Source organism: Pezoporus occidentalis, unplaced genomic scaffold (assembly GCF_034315485.1).
Source record: "Pezoporus occidentalis ecotype Australia unplaced genomic scaffold, CSIRO_AGI_Poc_V1 ctg240, whole genome shotgun sequence".
NCBI lineage: Eukaryota > Metazoa > Chordata > Aves > Psittaciformes > Psittacidae > Pezoporus > Pezoporus occidentalis.
The window spans coordinates 671,154-685,372 of record NW_026914286.1 but is presented as its reverse complement, the minus strand read 5'-3'; the positions used below and the strand labels follow the sequence as shown (position 1 = coordinate 685,372).

At 33.5% G+C, this 14,219-nt stretch overlaps 1 protein-coding gene across 7 annotated transcripts in view; it reads right to left on the bottom strand.

The window, feature by feature from the left end:
* The window catches only part of MGAT4C (MGAT4 family member C), a 399,878-nt gene that overhangs the window by 49,565 nt on the left and 336,094 nt on the right, over window positions 1-14,219 (bottom strand). The window contains exon 1 of one of the 7 annotated variants that reach the window (XM_062622356.1): window positions 1,361-1,524. The exons of the other annotated variants lie outside the window; for them this stretch is intronic. The gene's annotated coding sequence lies outside the window, so the exon portion shown is untranslated. Of the gene's footprint in view, window positions 1-1,360; window positions 1,525-14,219 lie in introns of those variants that run through there. 7 annotated transcript variants of the gene reach the window in all.

Below are 14,219 nucleotides of genomic sequence, written 5' to 3'. Positions count from 1 at the left end.
CAGTGGCATCTCAATGTGAGAAAAACAGTCCAGGGGGAGGCAAGTTCTGAAAAGGTCTTGAATACCAAAAAAGACAGGAAATCAATAAGGCCTGTAATTATTGGCACAGAGATCTAATGAAGTGTAAAACTTTGGTGTAACAACAAATTAAAACTCCGTTAAAGTCCATGGATAATGAAGACCAAAAAATGATTAAGGAAAAAATACAGTTTTTTCTTTTTTTTTTTCTTTTTTTTTTCTCCATACAATTAATTCAGTTTTGGTTTTTCTTTTTAATGTGAGAAATAGCTGAGGAAGACTTTAAATGGCAATTTTAATGGGACTTTAAGTCTTATTATGTGGCATACCTAAGCTCTTTTTAATACTTCCCAGATAGATATAGAATTTTAAACTACTAAGAGGTTTCACTGAAAGGACTTGGAAATTAATACAAAACATACTACAGGCAGGTTAATTGGGTTCATTTCATGAAAGTGTACTCTAAATTAGCTAAGTTTATTCTTTTTTTTTTTTCTTGGCAGAATAAAAGGTCTTTGAAGCTACTGCCATTGAGCTTGATCTTGTGATGTAGAAGAGTCTGACCGATAGCAGTGGGAACTGGAAGCTGTAGTTTACATGTAGTTTACACAGGGGACTCTCAAAAGCATTTGTTGTGTATGGAGGATGAAATTAGACAGCTTTGACAAATATTTGCAGTAGAATCAATGCCCTTCTTGTCTTACTCTATGATTACTGATGGATAAGTCTTCCATTTATTATGAGTCCTTCTTGTTTTCATACAAACCAAGCTTCTGACGGATAAAATATTATTTCCTGTGCACTGTTACACACATATTTTCCTTGTATTCTACTAACATGTTAGTAGTTAATTTAATAGATATTAACACACTGCACAATAAAATCTAATGACCCCAGAGTAGAATGTTAGTCACAACTTATTGTATCCTTGAATTTTCTCTATACATGCAATCTGTCTGCATGCATAATGACATGTAGATAATATTGTAGAACTTTATTGTAGAATAAATAAATATTTATATCAGATAAATATTGTAGAATTTTATTGGATGAAGCACAACAGTTACGACACAGAAATAGTTATAGATCTTAGTTTTCTAAATGCTATCAAAGAAAACAGAATGACACCAACAACAAAGATAAGAATTTAGCAATCAATTTAAGTAAATTGCAATGTTAGGGCAACATAAATCACCTCATTTTTAGAATTTGTGTGTACCTATCTAGAAATTATGTGCTCTTAGACTAGAGTATATAAAAGCCAAAAACCTTGAGAACACGGTTACAGTATTTAAATAATAGCCTATAGAAGGCTTTTATAGTTTTCACACAGGAATCTCACCTCTGCTAACTAATCCATGTCCTCAGTTCTGATCCAGGACACTTTTCTTGACTGTCATTCCCCCACGTGATGAAAAATGCCCTCCTGGTGATGGTGGCTGTCCATGTCTTTCTCAGTAACTGCCTGCTAACTCCTTGGCAGAAGAGCCCTATTTTCCCAGTTGCAGCTTAATTTTCTCTCAGGCTTTGAAAAAATGCAGAGGAAGCATCACTTAGGCAGATATTTCCTCTTCCTCAGGGTAAAAAGGCAAAGAGATATAAAAATTATGCATGAGCAGAATTTGACCTCCAGCCAGGCTGGACCATGTGTTAGATGGTCTTCCAAGCATATTGGGAAGATGACAGTTAAGAACTCTAATTATAAACATCAAGATTCTGAGCATCTCATGTTAGTAATATGCCATACTTTAAAGACATTTTTAATGCCCAAAATAAGTTGAATGCAAAACCAGAAAACACTGTTACCAGCCCATCAGATATACTGAGCTAAACCATTCTGCTTGCATCATCTCTTCATCAATTTCTGCTGTGGGATTTGAAACTACCTGATTCTGACAGAAACCCGAGGAACAATAGAGATAGGAGAGAAGCCATGCATTAGGAATAAATCACTGCTGACCATAACAGGAATCTATTCCTGTGAAAAACCTACCTTTTTCTTCCAAAGTGTACGCTTTGCTGATGGAAATTGCCTAACCAATGACATGTAAAAATTGAAGTTACACTGTGCGATTCTTATCAAGTCTCATTTACGTTAAGAGAAGAGTCTTTTTCTGAGCTTGTTTAGGTGGAAAATTCACATTAGATATACTACTTTCCTTAAGCCTTTTCCTCCAAAGCCAAGAAGATACCTATATATCCTGTCCTTTGGTAGACCTTTCAACATATTTTAAGTTGATTTCATAGTACAGAAATAACAAAAGAATTTTTTTTCATATGTTTCATCATTCCTAATATGCTGTCTGCAGCAAGCCATAGCTCAAGGAAAATGTTAAATCTTGAATGGCTGATGTAATTTATGCAGACTTGGATAATGATTACCTGTTATCTAGAAAAACAAAATAAAATAGGATTTAGCTTTATATATTTGGAAAATTGCCTCCCCCCAAACCAATGCACAAAAGTTATCAGGAAAGCAAAAAAAAGAAGATTTTATTTTGTGTTAACTAAAACAATTTATTCCAACAGTTTTGTTGGGGATGAGGGGAGAAGCACTTGGCACAGTAACAGCCACCATTGAATAAACTGTCTTTACCTACTTAATTCAGAAGCTCTAGATAATTTAATGGAATGACATTGGGTTAGAAACCTGAGGATTCAGAACAATGAGCTATACCAATATTTAGATAGAAGTATAAAATTAGATTAGAACTGTGATCAATAACAAAATAATTGGATGAGCCTAGATGAACTATCTGGCCTAAAACACGAGAAGTTCACTGTCATGCTGAGCCTGACTGTGGGCCAAGCCTGATCAGACATTGCCCTGCAGCAGCTGCCACTTAAAGTTCTGAGAATTCCATACAGGGTTATTTTTTTGCAGAAAAGAAAACATTTCAAGTCTCTGTTCAATTTTTCACAAGTCAGGAGTAGTGTAAGTCCAAAATTATTTAGCATTATATTCCTTGAAGCATGGAAATGAAATATTCCTTTCAGGTTTATAATGAAGGCATGCTTTCCATTTCTCTTATCCTCACAACTATTATAATTGCAAAATACACCAGGGAATATATCCCAGTTATTTATCTGTCATTAATAAATATAATTTATAGCAGAATTAAAGAAAACAGACATAAAGCAAGTAAGTGTGGAAACCAAGAGGGCTTTGCAGAAATGAAAACATACATGTTGATTTGATTGGTTAGAAATTTTAGAAGTTTTCTTTCTCCTTTTTTTTGTCTTCTTTGTGTTTGTGACATTTGTTTCTCGGTGGGTTTATGAAGAAGTGAATTTGTTTCGTATCACCTAAAGATGCATTTTTAATTGATTTAAAACCAGCCACAAGCACTTCTTAGCCTTCAGTTACCTTGTTTGCCTCCCATATAAAACATTTATTGCTGTTTTCCTTTTTATCGCATTAATCATAAAAATTCCCTTAAGATGACTTCTTTGTTGTTCCAAATCTACCTGCAAGCTTCATCACTATGTCTTTCTCAGTCATATCATTTTTATTGCTGTTCAGCTTTTACTACATACTGCATTAGGTGCAGGTGCCTAAGTGCTGGCCCAAACTGACCCCATGAAGGGCACAGCTGAGCCCCTCAGCTCAGCAGAGGGCAAAGTGAATTTAAAAACAAAAAGGTGGGAAACATCAGAGGGAATGTCAAGGACAAGGAGCAGCAGAGGGGAGCTATTATGGACTGACCACAACTCCCCAATTCCTATTCTCTTGCATTGATAGGGGTAGGAGGTAGAGGAATTGGAAGGTAAGGAATGAAGTTGAGCACTGAGCCTAAGGAAGGGACGAAGATAGGAAAGTGACATTTTAAGGGGTTTGTTCTCATTTCTCACTACCCAAATTTTGACTGGGAATACATTCTGTTTATTTTCTGCGAGTTGAGTTTGGTTTGCCCATGACCATACTTGCTAAGCAATCTCCCTGTCTTCATCTGTTCCATCGTCTTTCTCACAGCATTTTCTCCCTCTGTCCTGAAGACGAAGAGAGGGTGAGTGACTGGATGGGCACTTTGCTTGGCTGTTAGCCAGGGTTAACGCACCATACACGTTTACCTCTCTTTCTTAAAATTCTTCTATGCTACCTCTTGCTTACTCTTCTTAGTCTATCTGCAAGGTTTATTCTCCTTTGGGTCTTCTATTCTCTTTATGCATACAGATAATGCTCATTTCTTTGTGAATTGTACTCAGCTCTACAGAATTCTGCTGCTGCACTTTTTGTTTGAACTGATTAAAATCACTGCTTTATGTTCCTTCCTTATGAGTGCCAGTCATCTCACGACTGATCTGATACAAAGCTAATTGGAAATAGTACAGAAAGAGGTTCATATGGAAAGACTGTAACATTCCTGTGCACAGAAGTTGTTACAGTCTCTGGATCTAGTTTGTGATCTACAGTGAGACTCTCAGTTCCAAACCCTCGATTGTCTGATTTGCCTTACTCAGAGCACAGTAATCAGCAAAAGTGAGCTGCTTTATACCTTCCTGGATAACAGACAATAAAGCTGCCCTACATTACTCAAAATATGTAGAACTGTTTCCTGGCATAGGCAGTTTAAAATTCTCCCTCAAGATTAGAGAGTGTGTTTAACAACTGTGACCATTGACCAACCAGTGAACCATTATAGGTTCTGTTTGGAGACACCCTCTAAATGTAGTTATTTTCACATTGACATTCTCATGTGCATAGGTATAAGTAGAATCTTTCTATTTTTTGCTTTGCAACAACTATTTGGTAACGTATTTGAACCAAGTTGTTCTGTGATCCTGACTGGGGGACAGGTATGGAGTCCAGTCAATGGATTTCTTTTGCTACTTACTATACAGCAACATTAAATAGATCAGACAGCTGAGAGTTTTATTGATGATATTCACAAACATTGAGGTCAAGGGAATTTTTATCTGAATAAGGCAAATAAGATTAGGTTCCTTAAAGAATTTTTGTGGGTTTTGTTTTATTTTTTTTTTTTTTATACGTTTGAAGAAGCTTTATAGGTGTACCATAATAAATTTGTGTTGTAAAGTATACAATTCTACATGGGATTCTTTTTGCTTCCTGAGTTTAGCTTATGGTTTACTACCTGTCAGGTTGTGACTTCTTCCAAAATGCCACACACGTTAACTTGGCTTTCCCCGGACACAATATATGCTAATTTTGACATATTGTTAGGGAGTTTTGATAGTTTCTTCCAATTAAAATTTCCTCAGTTTTAACTTTTCTCTACAACTCATGTGTGAGTGCACACTCCCCCATTGCAACATTAAAACTGTAGTATGCAAGTAAATACAGTTCCACATTTACATTAAGTAAAATATATTTATTTTTTGATGCCAACATGTCCTTCTCTTTCTGTTTCTTCTATAATAAATATAAATAATAGAATATAATAATATAAATATAAATAAAAATAATAATTATATAATAATATAAATATTTTAAAAAAAGACAAATGGAAAACAAAACAGCTATTTAACACTTACATACTGAATGGAAATGCTAGACTCCAGGGGCTAAGTGTATATTGCCCTCCATTTTCTGTGCTGTAATAATTTTTTTTAAAATGTGAGTTCTCCAAAAATATTCCTTAGTATAAAAATTTCAGACACAAAAATTACGTAACTTCTTCTGAGCTCTTTAGTCATGAAGCAGAATGCACATTACTCCATGAATAAAAGAACCATAGACAAGAATGCATTTTATAGGCTTTTTAATTTTATTTTTTCTTAACTTTCATGTGGAGTTGCATTTACTTTCACATCACTGTAGTGCATATGGTTTCAGCTGCAGTGAAGCAAAAAGCATTTTCTGGAAAACCTGTAGATGTTTTGACAATGATTTTTTTTTTTAATTTTAAAGGAGGTGTTTATTAAACATTAACCAGCTCAAATTACATATATTTGAAGCTTCTTCTTTCTTCTTTTTTTTTTTTTAACTAGATTTTAATTATTCTTATATAGCTGCTTGCTGCTTGAACTAACGGAATTTATTGCAAATTTGGTATAAAATGACATGAAAATCTAGTCCTGTTTAATTCTAACACACTACTTAGTACTATGTTTTGATGTTTTGTATTCAAAGTATGGCTACCTAAATACTTTATAAGAACCCCAAACCTGATGAAGTTAGTATAATTAATCACTAGTTAATAGATTTAATCAAGGAATGATACATTTGTTCAAATGGTAAGGTTCTATATTTTCATAATGACTTTATAATCGGATTTTAGGTGTTTCTCTTTGCCAGTGGTCTTCAGGTACCGGCTTCTTTTCATCATTCCATTAACAATAGACTATCAGTATATTAAAAACAGGGTACTTTCAGATGTTATCTGACTACATAAAAGAAAGAGAATTTTTATTCCACTTAAAAAAAGAAATAAAATTAACTATCTCCTGATACATCATTTTCTGTGGTACTCAGGTTTCCAACTACAAAAGTGTATAGGTGTCATAAATGCAAGTGGTATTTCAGCTAGCAGAAAAAAAGATGGCAAATCATAGCCAAAAATTATATTTGTAAAGTATTTATTGAGTTATTGATGAAACTTCATCATAATTTGTAGTTGTTATTGTTGTTGTTATTGTATAACAAAAATGTACTAGGTTCAGCTCCTAGTCCACTTTCTTTAATTAAGTGAGAAACCCTCAGGTAAATGCTCATTAGGGAGCGCTTGTGCTTCCTAGAATGCAGGGGCACTTCTCTGGGGCTGTAAAGATGATAATTAAACATTTTTCATGACACACTGCTTTTAGTTGTTCCTGGAACAAATGCCAAAGGGGAAGACAAATAAAGTCTAAATAGCCCTTCACCTAGTATAAATTAGTTAGAAACGATCTCAGCACTGGATCAACCTAAAGAGTTGGAAACATTGGCATAGTTGGAAGATGCATTTTCTGCTAGCTCTGACTTTGTAAATAAGGGGCACCAAGCATTTATTTGGCATTGAGCAAAAGTTGTCATGCCTTCAGAACATATGTAACATTTTTATTAATTATAGGTAAAAATTATTCCTGTCCTGGGCATAGTATTTTGAGTTAGAAATCTTTAAGGATATGAATCACTGAGCTTTACTGTGGGGGTTAAACTACAGCCTAATTTTTTTTTTTTTTTTTTCTGGCATGAGAGCCTGGACCAAAATCGCAAGATTTTCTTTTTATATAAACCCATCCAGTTAGTGCAGGTGGTAATGAAATTCTAATCCACAATGCTTATATATATATGTTAAAAATATAAATAAAAGTACTATATTATTAAAATAAGATTTGTGTTGATGATATGACATGTTATCCCATTGTCTGCTCAAGAATTCTGCTTGGTATTTCATGTACAATAACAAAAAATTCCCATAGCATTCTGCTATATTTTTTAGGTCTTTTAGGAATAATGCCAAAGGGCATTACCATTTGGTGGATGTCACTAGAAAAAATATTGCTCCTTTTTGACAGCATTTAATGATCCAGGTCACTACCCTGAACAATACCTAGTGGCTTTGTCAAGTACACAAAAGCTTACTTCAAAAAGAGTACAGAAATGTGAGCTTTTTCTTTTGAAGGAAAATGTGAATCCATTTCAGACGCTTATTTTTCATACTTGCACAAGTGTATATGAAAGCAAAGTAAACCTACAATAATTAATTCAAAACTGCTTTCTTCATTTATCCTCATAAATGTTCTATAAAGGAAACAAGGAAATAATGCATTGGGGGCTATATAAAAAGCCATCACGAAAAAGGAAATGGATTAACTGTAGAGCTTTTATAAACTAATTTTTACTGAGTTTGCTGTATAAGTAATTGAAAACTGAACAGAGATATTATACTCACAGTAAATATGGTAATTATTATAGGCTTTGAGTTATCAAGATATTGCTTATAATTATTAGAAAGTCAACAACACCTAGTTGTAAAATTAACTTTTTTTCTTCTCTCTCTTAAATGCTAAAACATAAACAGGCTACTTTCTAAAAAAAAACCAGTGTTTTGATAATTGAAATCACTAACTTTTGAATTTTTATATTTTGAAGACTTAGCTAGTTTCAAATAATTTTGAAGCAGGTCTTTCCAAGAAATAGCTTATTTTAGAGTAATGAAAAAATTAAAGAAATATGTCTCTGCATGCAGATACTGTTAAAATAGTTAAGTGAAAATTTATTTTTTTTTTCTTTTTGAAAGTTTTTGAAAGTTCTTTTTGAGTTTTAAGGATAAAAAAAATTTTCCATATGACATGTTGCCTTGTTAGTGTCACAGAACACAGGCCTCAGACAACATTGAGCACTCAGTCAGCTCCTTGGATGATGTAAATAAATGTAACTCTATTGAAGGCGCCAAAGCTACATGTACCAACAACAGGTAAAGATCCAGACTTTTATATTCACCAGGCTTTCCTCCTCCTTTTCAGGTGCCTCTACAAGAACTTCTGCTTTCACCTCATGTACAAGAATTCCACCTAAATTCACATATATCAAAACAAACAAACAAAAAAAACAACACAAAAAACCAACCTGCAAATAGCCAATGAAACTGAGATCAAGGTTCTACTTGCGGATGATAGTGTCTGTGCGTAGATGTTCGCATGTGAGCTAGTGATCAGGTAGGTCATTTACAAGTTAGACATCTACTGTCAATTGAATGTCTTCAAGTATCTTTCCATTCACCATACCGCTAGGATTCTGCTGTCCTATAGGTGCTACATTGAATTTACATTGATAAGAGGTATCTCTGATAACATAGACCACCTAAAATAATGTAAGATGTTTTCATGCAGGGAACTGACCATTTTCTTATTAAGCATGAGGGAGTTTAAAGAGCAGTTCAACCCTCTGTAACATGGAAATTTAAGGTGTGATTAAGAATGGAAGTATTTAGTGCCATTTTTGACACTTCTGGAGAGCTGTGGCTAAAAGATACAAAGTAAAACCTACAGACAAACTCATCCTTCTGAAATGAAGAGCTAAGTGAAGCCTAACAGCGTAACTCAAAGTATTTACAATGACAACATATGTCTCTGGGAAACTCAATCCTGTTTGGATTGCTGATCAGCTAAACAGCTTTTGAGGATCTATTTGCAACATTGACAATATTGACAAGATAACTAGATATCCATTGGTGTCCTAACCTGTGAGCTAAATCCTACCCTGAGTGATGATAGTAATTTAGCCATTACTTTTCCTAACCCCTTTCAAGTGCTACAAATTCATTTGATACTGAATAATAGCAAAATCCATAGCCAGGCACAGTTCCCTAATTATTAATTACTGCACCTTGTTTATGATGTACATGATCTAGATACGTGCATGGGACCTCAGTTAATCTGTGCTGGGAGTACTTGGCTAATTCTCATCACCAGGTTTAAATTCTAATCCAAGGACAGAAGTAACTGAGTAGGCAGTTTGTGGGATGGGTTTTTGCTGGTTTTCAGTTTTTTTATTATTTGAAACAAACAAAACATTTTGAATACAGATAAAAGTACCCAGCTATTTCCATGGCTCACATCAGAAAACCTTAATATGTAAGTAACAGGGGATGTAAGACATAGAGACCTTATAGACCTATTTTAGAAAGTGTACCATTAAGGTGTGGCAAACTACCAACCCTCTATGTAATGCAGAAACAGGGTTTTGTTCTTTTCATGAAGGTTTCACCTTCATGTTTTTATAGCTGAGCTATGGCTTGCTATCTACTAATAACTAGCAAAGACAAAGTCAGACAATATTGTTAAAGGTAATGTGTTTCATTTAAATAAGTAGTCTGTGGTTTGGTCCTTTGGAAGACCAAACAAAACTGCAGTCAAATTAACCCATCTGTTTCCAAATGTAGTTAATCCATTTATTGATGGCTAAAAAACATGAGTATGATGGACTCACTGGGTATTCTTTCGTGTTCACAGAAGAGTTTTACAAGCATGTACAAAATATTGCATAAGGCAAGTCAAAGGTCAGATGACATGAGTATGAGAAGTTTTGGCTGGAATTTTTCTGCCAGAGCCAAGTTTCACTAAGAAACAGTATTTTATTAAGATCCAGAATATTCTGTCTAAACCTGTAACTGAATTTAAAGTAGCATTTCAAGATTTTGTGTAGGTTCCTGCCAAAACTAACTTAGAGTCATGAATACTAGAGGATGAATGTCAATGGCATGGGATTTTTAGTTTCCAGCACAGAAATGAGCACTTTCAACATAACACAGCTGGTGTGTAGGACCAGCATTCTCACAGTCAAAAGGCTAGTAGCAGCAAATCAGCTTCAGAGGTCTAAGAAATTTAGCCAGCAAGGTCTAAGAAAATTCTAACATGCTAGAAATTTGGAAGAAAAAACATTTAAGTATCTTTAACCCACTTGGGACTCCCCCTGCCCCCAAACATTTCTTGTTTATCAAAACCTATGTTTTTCATCTTGACGCTTTGATCTAGACAAAATACAGATTACATTAATATGCGATTTCATCAGAAATATTTATTTGGGTTAAAAAAAAATAAATCTCCTTTTCATGTTATTACAAATATCCCCCTTTTCTTCAACCAATAATGTACCTGAAGACAATAACGTGCATGGATATTAAGCCCCAATTTGTAAAAATGAAATAAAATATGAAACAAAAATCTTATATAAATTAATAGTTGTTGACACAAATTACAGCATTTAAACATGTAACTGGATGACAGAACCTGAAAATTAACTATCTCAACAGTTGCAACAAATGCAATCATTTGTTTTGCAATTATGTGTCCACACAGTTGATTCTGGAAAATGACTGCAGGTGCAAAATTGAAGCCTGGGTTATGTTACTTTTTAAAGCATGGTCCTTAATGTAATTTGTGTTTTAATATGCATCTGCAGCATATATTGTAATTTTTTCTCTAGAGCTCATATTTATGATGTGAATACATAATATCAGTAGCACAGATTGTATACTATAACTCCAGAATGTCAATTGTGTTTTAGAAGGCCTATTGATTGGGAAGTAGCAATTTGTATGACATGCAGAAGCTATGGAAGTGTTTCAGCATCTTTTACCTTATAAAGTTCAGTAGTTTATATCATGTATTATCCCTAGTTAAGTTAACTTTAAGAAATATTGCAGAAACCTAGAAAATTGCATCCTGAATCTAAAGTTCTTCATTTGGTTTAAAACTTTTCTCCACCACCATGATGTTTTAAGTGCAGCTTTTAGTAAAAAAAAAGGTTTTCTTTTAATCATCTTTTATTTATTTTATCTCTTTGTTATTTCTTAATCCAGTGACAAAAACCTGGATGACAAAAGAACACTTTTGAGGCCTAGAAACTATAAAAAATATTCCAACTCTCTTGCTCACCACTCTGCAAATACATCCATCTCACTACTTGTTTACCACTGCTTTTACTTAGAACCTGGGGAAAAGCTTCAGAAGCTCCATTTACAACATTGCAGGATAACATGGCAATCAGAAACTGTGCAGAAGAAACCATTAAATCCTTTTTCACTCAGTTTTCCATACTGTGGATGTGTACATTTGCAAGTAAATCTGGCTAAATGATGCATTTTCTCTTCATCCTTCCCTTCTTGCACCCATCCTTCTTTTAATTGGAATGAGAAAAAATGCAAAATTATTGTCTGTCTGGGTTCTCAGTTTTGTTTTTCCTCATGCAAATTGTGGTTCTAGAAATACATGCAACAACACACTCAGACCCACATGAGCTTTTGGATATTTGCAAACTGTTCTCTTTTCTCCGGGGGAGAGTCTATTATATCAAGTGTGCATCTAATGTGTGACATTGCTACTATTTCTAAATAGTGCATATTATTTTTAAAGTAGGACAATGATACTGAATGCTGAACTGTAGATATTAAAAGGAAGGTATTCTTGACTTCTGAACTGCAATTAATCATTCCTATGATGAATGAACAATTGATAAATAAATATGAAAGGAAAATATGTTACTGGGAATTTAATAACTGATTAGAAAATTTAGAATTTATATCATAAAATCTTTGTCCTATTCTCCAAATTGACATTAAAAAAATCAACCAAAAAAAAACAACAAGAGGGCTTAGAAACTACAAAACTCCTCACCTTCACAAAATTTCTAAAATTGCCAGATGTATTGAGTTGGCTTACAATGCTCTCCTTTTTCTTTTTTTTTTTTCTCTAGTAATGTATTATTTTTCCTTTTTAACACTGACATTACTTATAGGTCTATTTTTCTGAGTTCATTAATTATGTTGAACAACAGAAAGATGAATACCTTCATTATCATAGTAATTTCAGTGCCACCATTAGGTGCACTAGTCAAAGAAAAGTGTCTCCTAAAAGAAAATAGGTACTCAGACTACAGTTCCCAAAGGGCATTTTAGCAAGAATAAGCAGTTCAGTGTTTTGCTCAACTGAGTCTATTAAAACTCTTCTCAGTTGAAATTGGTTTTGGACAGTTCAAATTAAAAAAAAAAAATCAATTACATATAAATTATTTTAATAGAACATACATATATATGTATGTATGCAGATATGTATGTATAAAATTCATCATTAAAAAAAGTCATCATCGTAGAAACTCCAGTTTTCACTTGTGAATGATTCTAATAAAAATTTTTTAAACAGCTTTCCTCCATAGCAATATCGGATACTAAGATCAGATAATCCCAGATAGAAATTACTCTTTTGCAATATTTAGCCAGCTCTGTTTGTAATACAGTTTGTGCTATCATGTACTACAGTCTGCAACCAATCCCATTTTTACCAGGGGAAGTAATGGTACCGCAGCTTGCTTTTTATTATCAGTTTTTATTCTGCTTTGACACATGGAACATCAGTACTTTGCAGACACAGCATTTCTTTCAAAATTAAGTTTCTTTCTTCCTTAGTGTTTTCATCAATATTTTTCTGTAATCCATAATATATTTATAAACTGCATCTTTACTATGTGATACTTAATTCATGTGATCTTACAGTACTATCAATTTCTCACCAGTTTCCTGATTACCAGAGCCGAAATGCTCTTAAAGTTATTTGTCAATAAATAGGGAAAAAACCTGAAAGCAAAATTGCTAATAAGACAGATAGATAAAAATAAACCAACTCCAGTGTAAAGAATAGGTCTTCATTTAGGGAAAATGTGCTGCAACTGTAGTGACTGAATTTTTGATGCTGATTTACAAAGGAAAAAATATTTCTTCTTAGGCTTGCACTGAAGGTTAGCCTTCTATTTGAGAAGAGCCCTTGCTTTTGGACTTTGCAATATGCCTTTTCAAGAGCTATCATGGCACTATCAACTTTACTTACAACTGAACTATCAAGGGATTAATTTCCTTGACAAAGTTTAGCTCTAGTGGGTAAATATTAGAACCTTGATCTGCTTGAAAATCAGCAAACTACAGTTGTGGTGAAAAAAAAATAAAATCAATAAAGTAAATTTTGAAAAAAAACCACTATCATGAACCAAATGGGTACACAGTCCTTTAATGAAAGGCAAACTGAAGTTTTCATTTTAGTTTGACAGTTGCATTGATGGAAAAATCTTTAATCCAATATAAGACTGTGTGGAGAAGGGATGCAAATGTGCATTTCCATTACACTTATGGCCATGTCTGTTATACGCTTGCAGGGTAAGAATAACTTTATAATCTACTAGTCTTATAGGAATTTTTAAAAACACTGTTTCTGGGTATCTTTGGGTAATTAATAACACAAGTATCTTAAAGTGAGTTTTTCAAAGACACTTATAGATGTAGACAGACATCCACTGAAATTTCTAAATTACATTTTTAGGTATTTTTTTGAGTACTCATTTGTGCCATTAATGTCTAAATAATTTGAAAATATACATGGTTCTTTGTCAAACTAAATGATATAAAAGATGAAGTCCTTTTTGCCAAATATAACCAAAATTTAACCCAAAACTCTGCAATTCTCATTTGCATAAATATCGGCAAAAAGCACTATATATAAACTAAGTAGATAAATTCCCATTTAACCATAGAAAAGCAGGAAAAATACCGAAGGAGGGAAGTTTTTTAAAAATACAATAAAAAATGGGAATATTGCAAATACTGCTACTAATTATCAACAGATGAAGACTAAAAGTAGACTTACCATTGCAAATACAGTGCACTTTCAAATCAGACATCACATCATGAATTCTGGGCGCTTGGCTGCTGAATTCTGGTATTCAGTATTTTTATTCAAATATCTCTAAAGGCTGATATTTCCTCTAT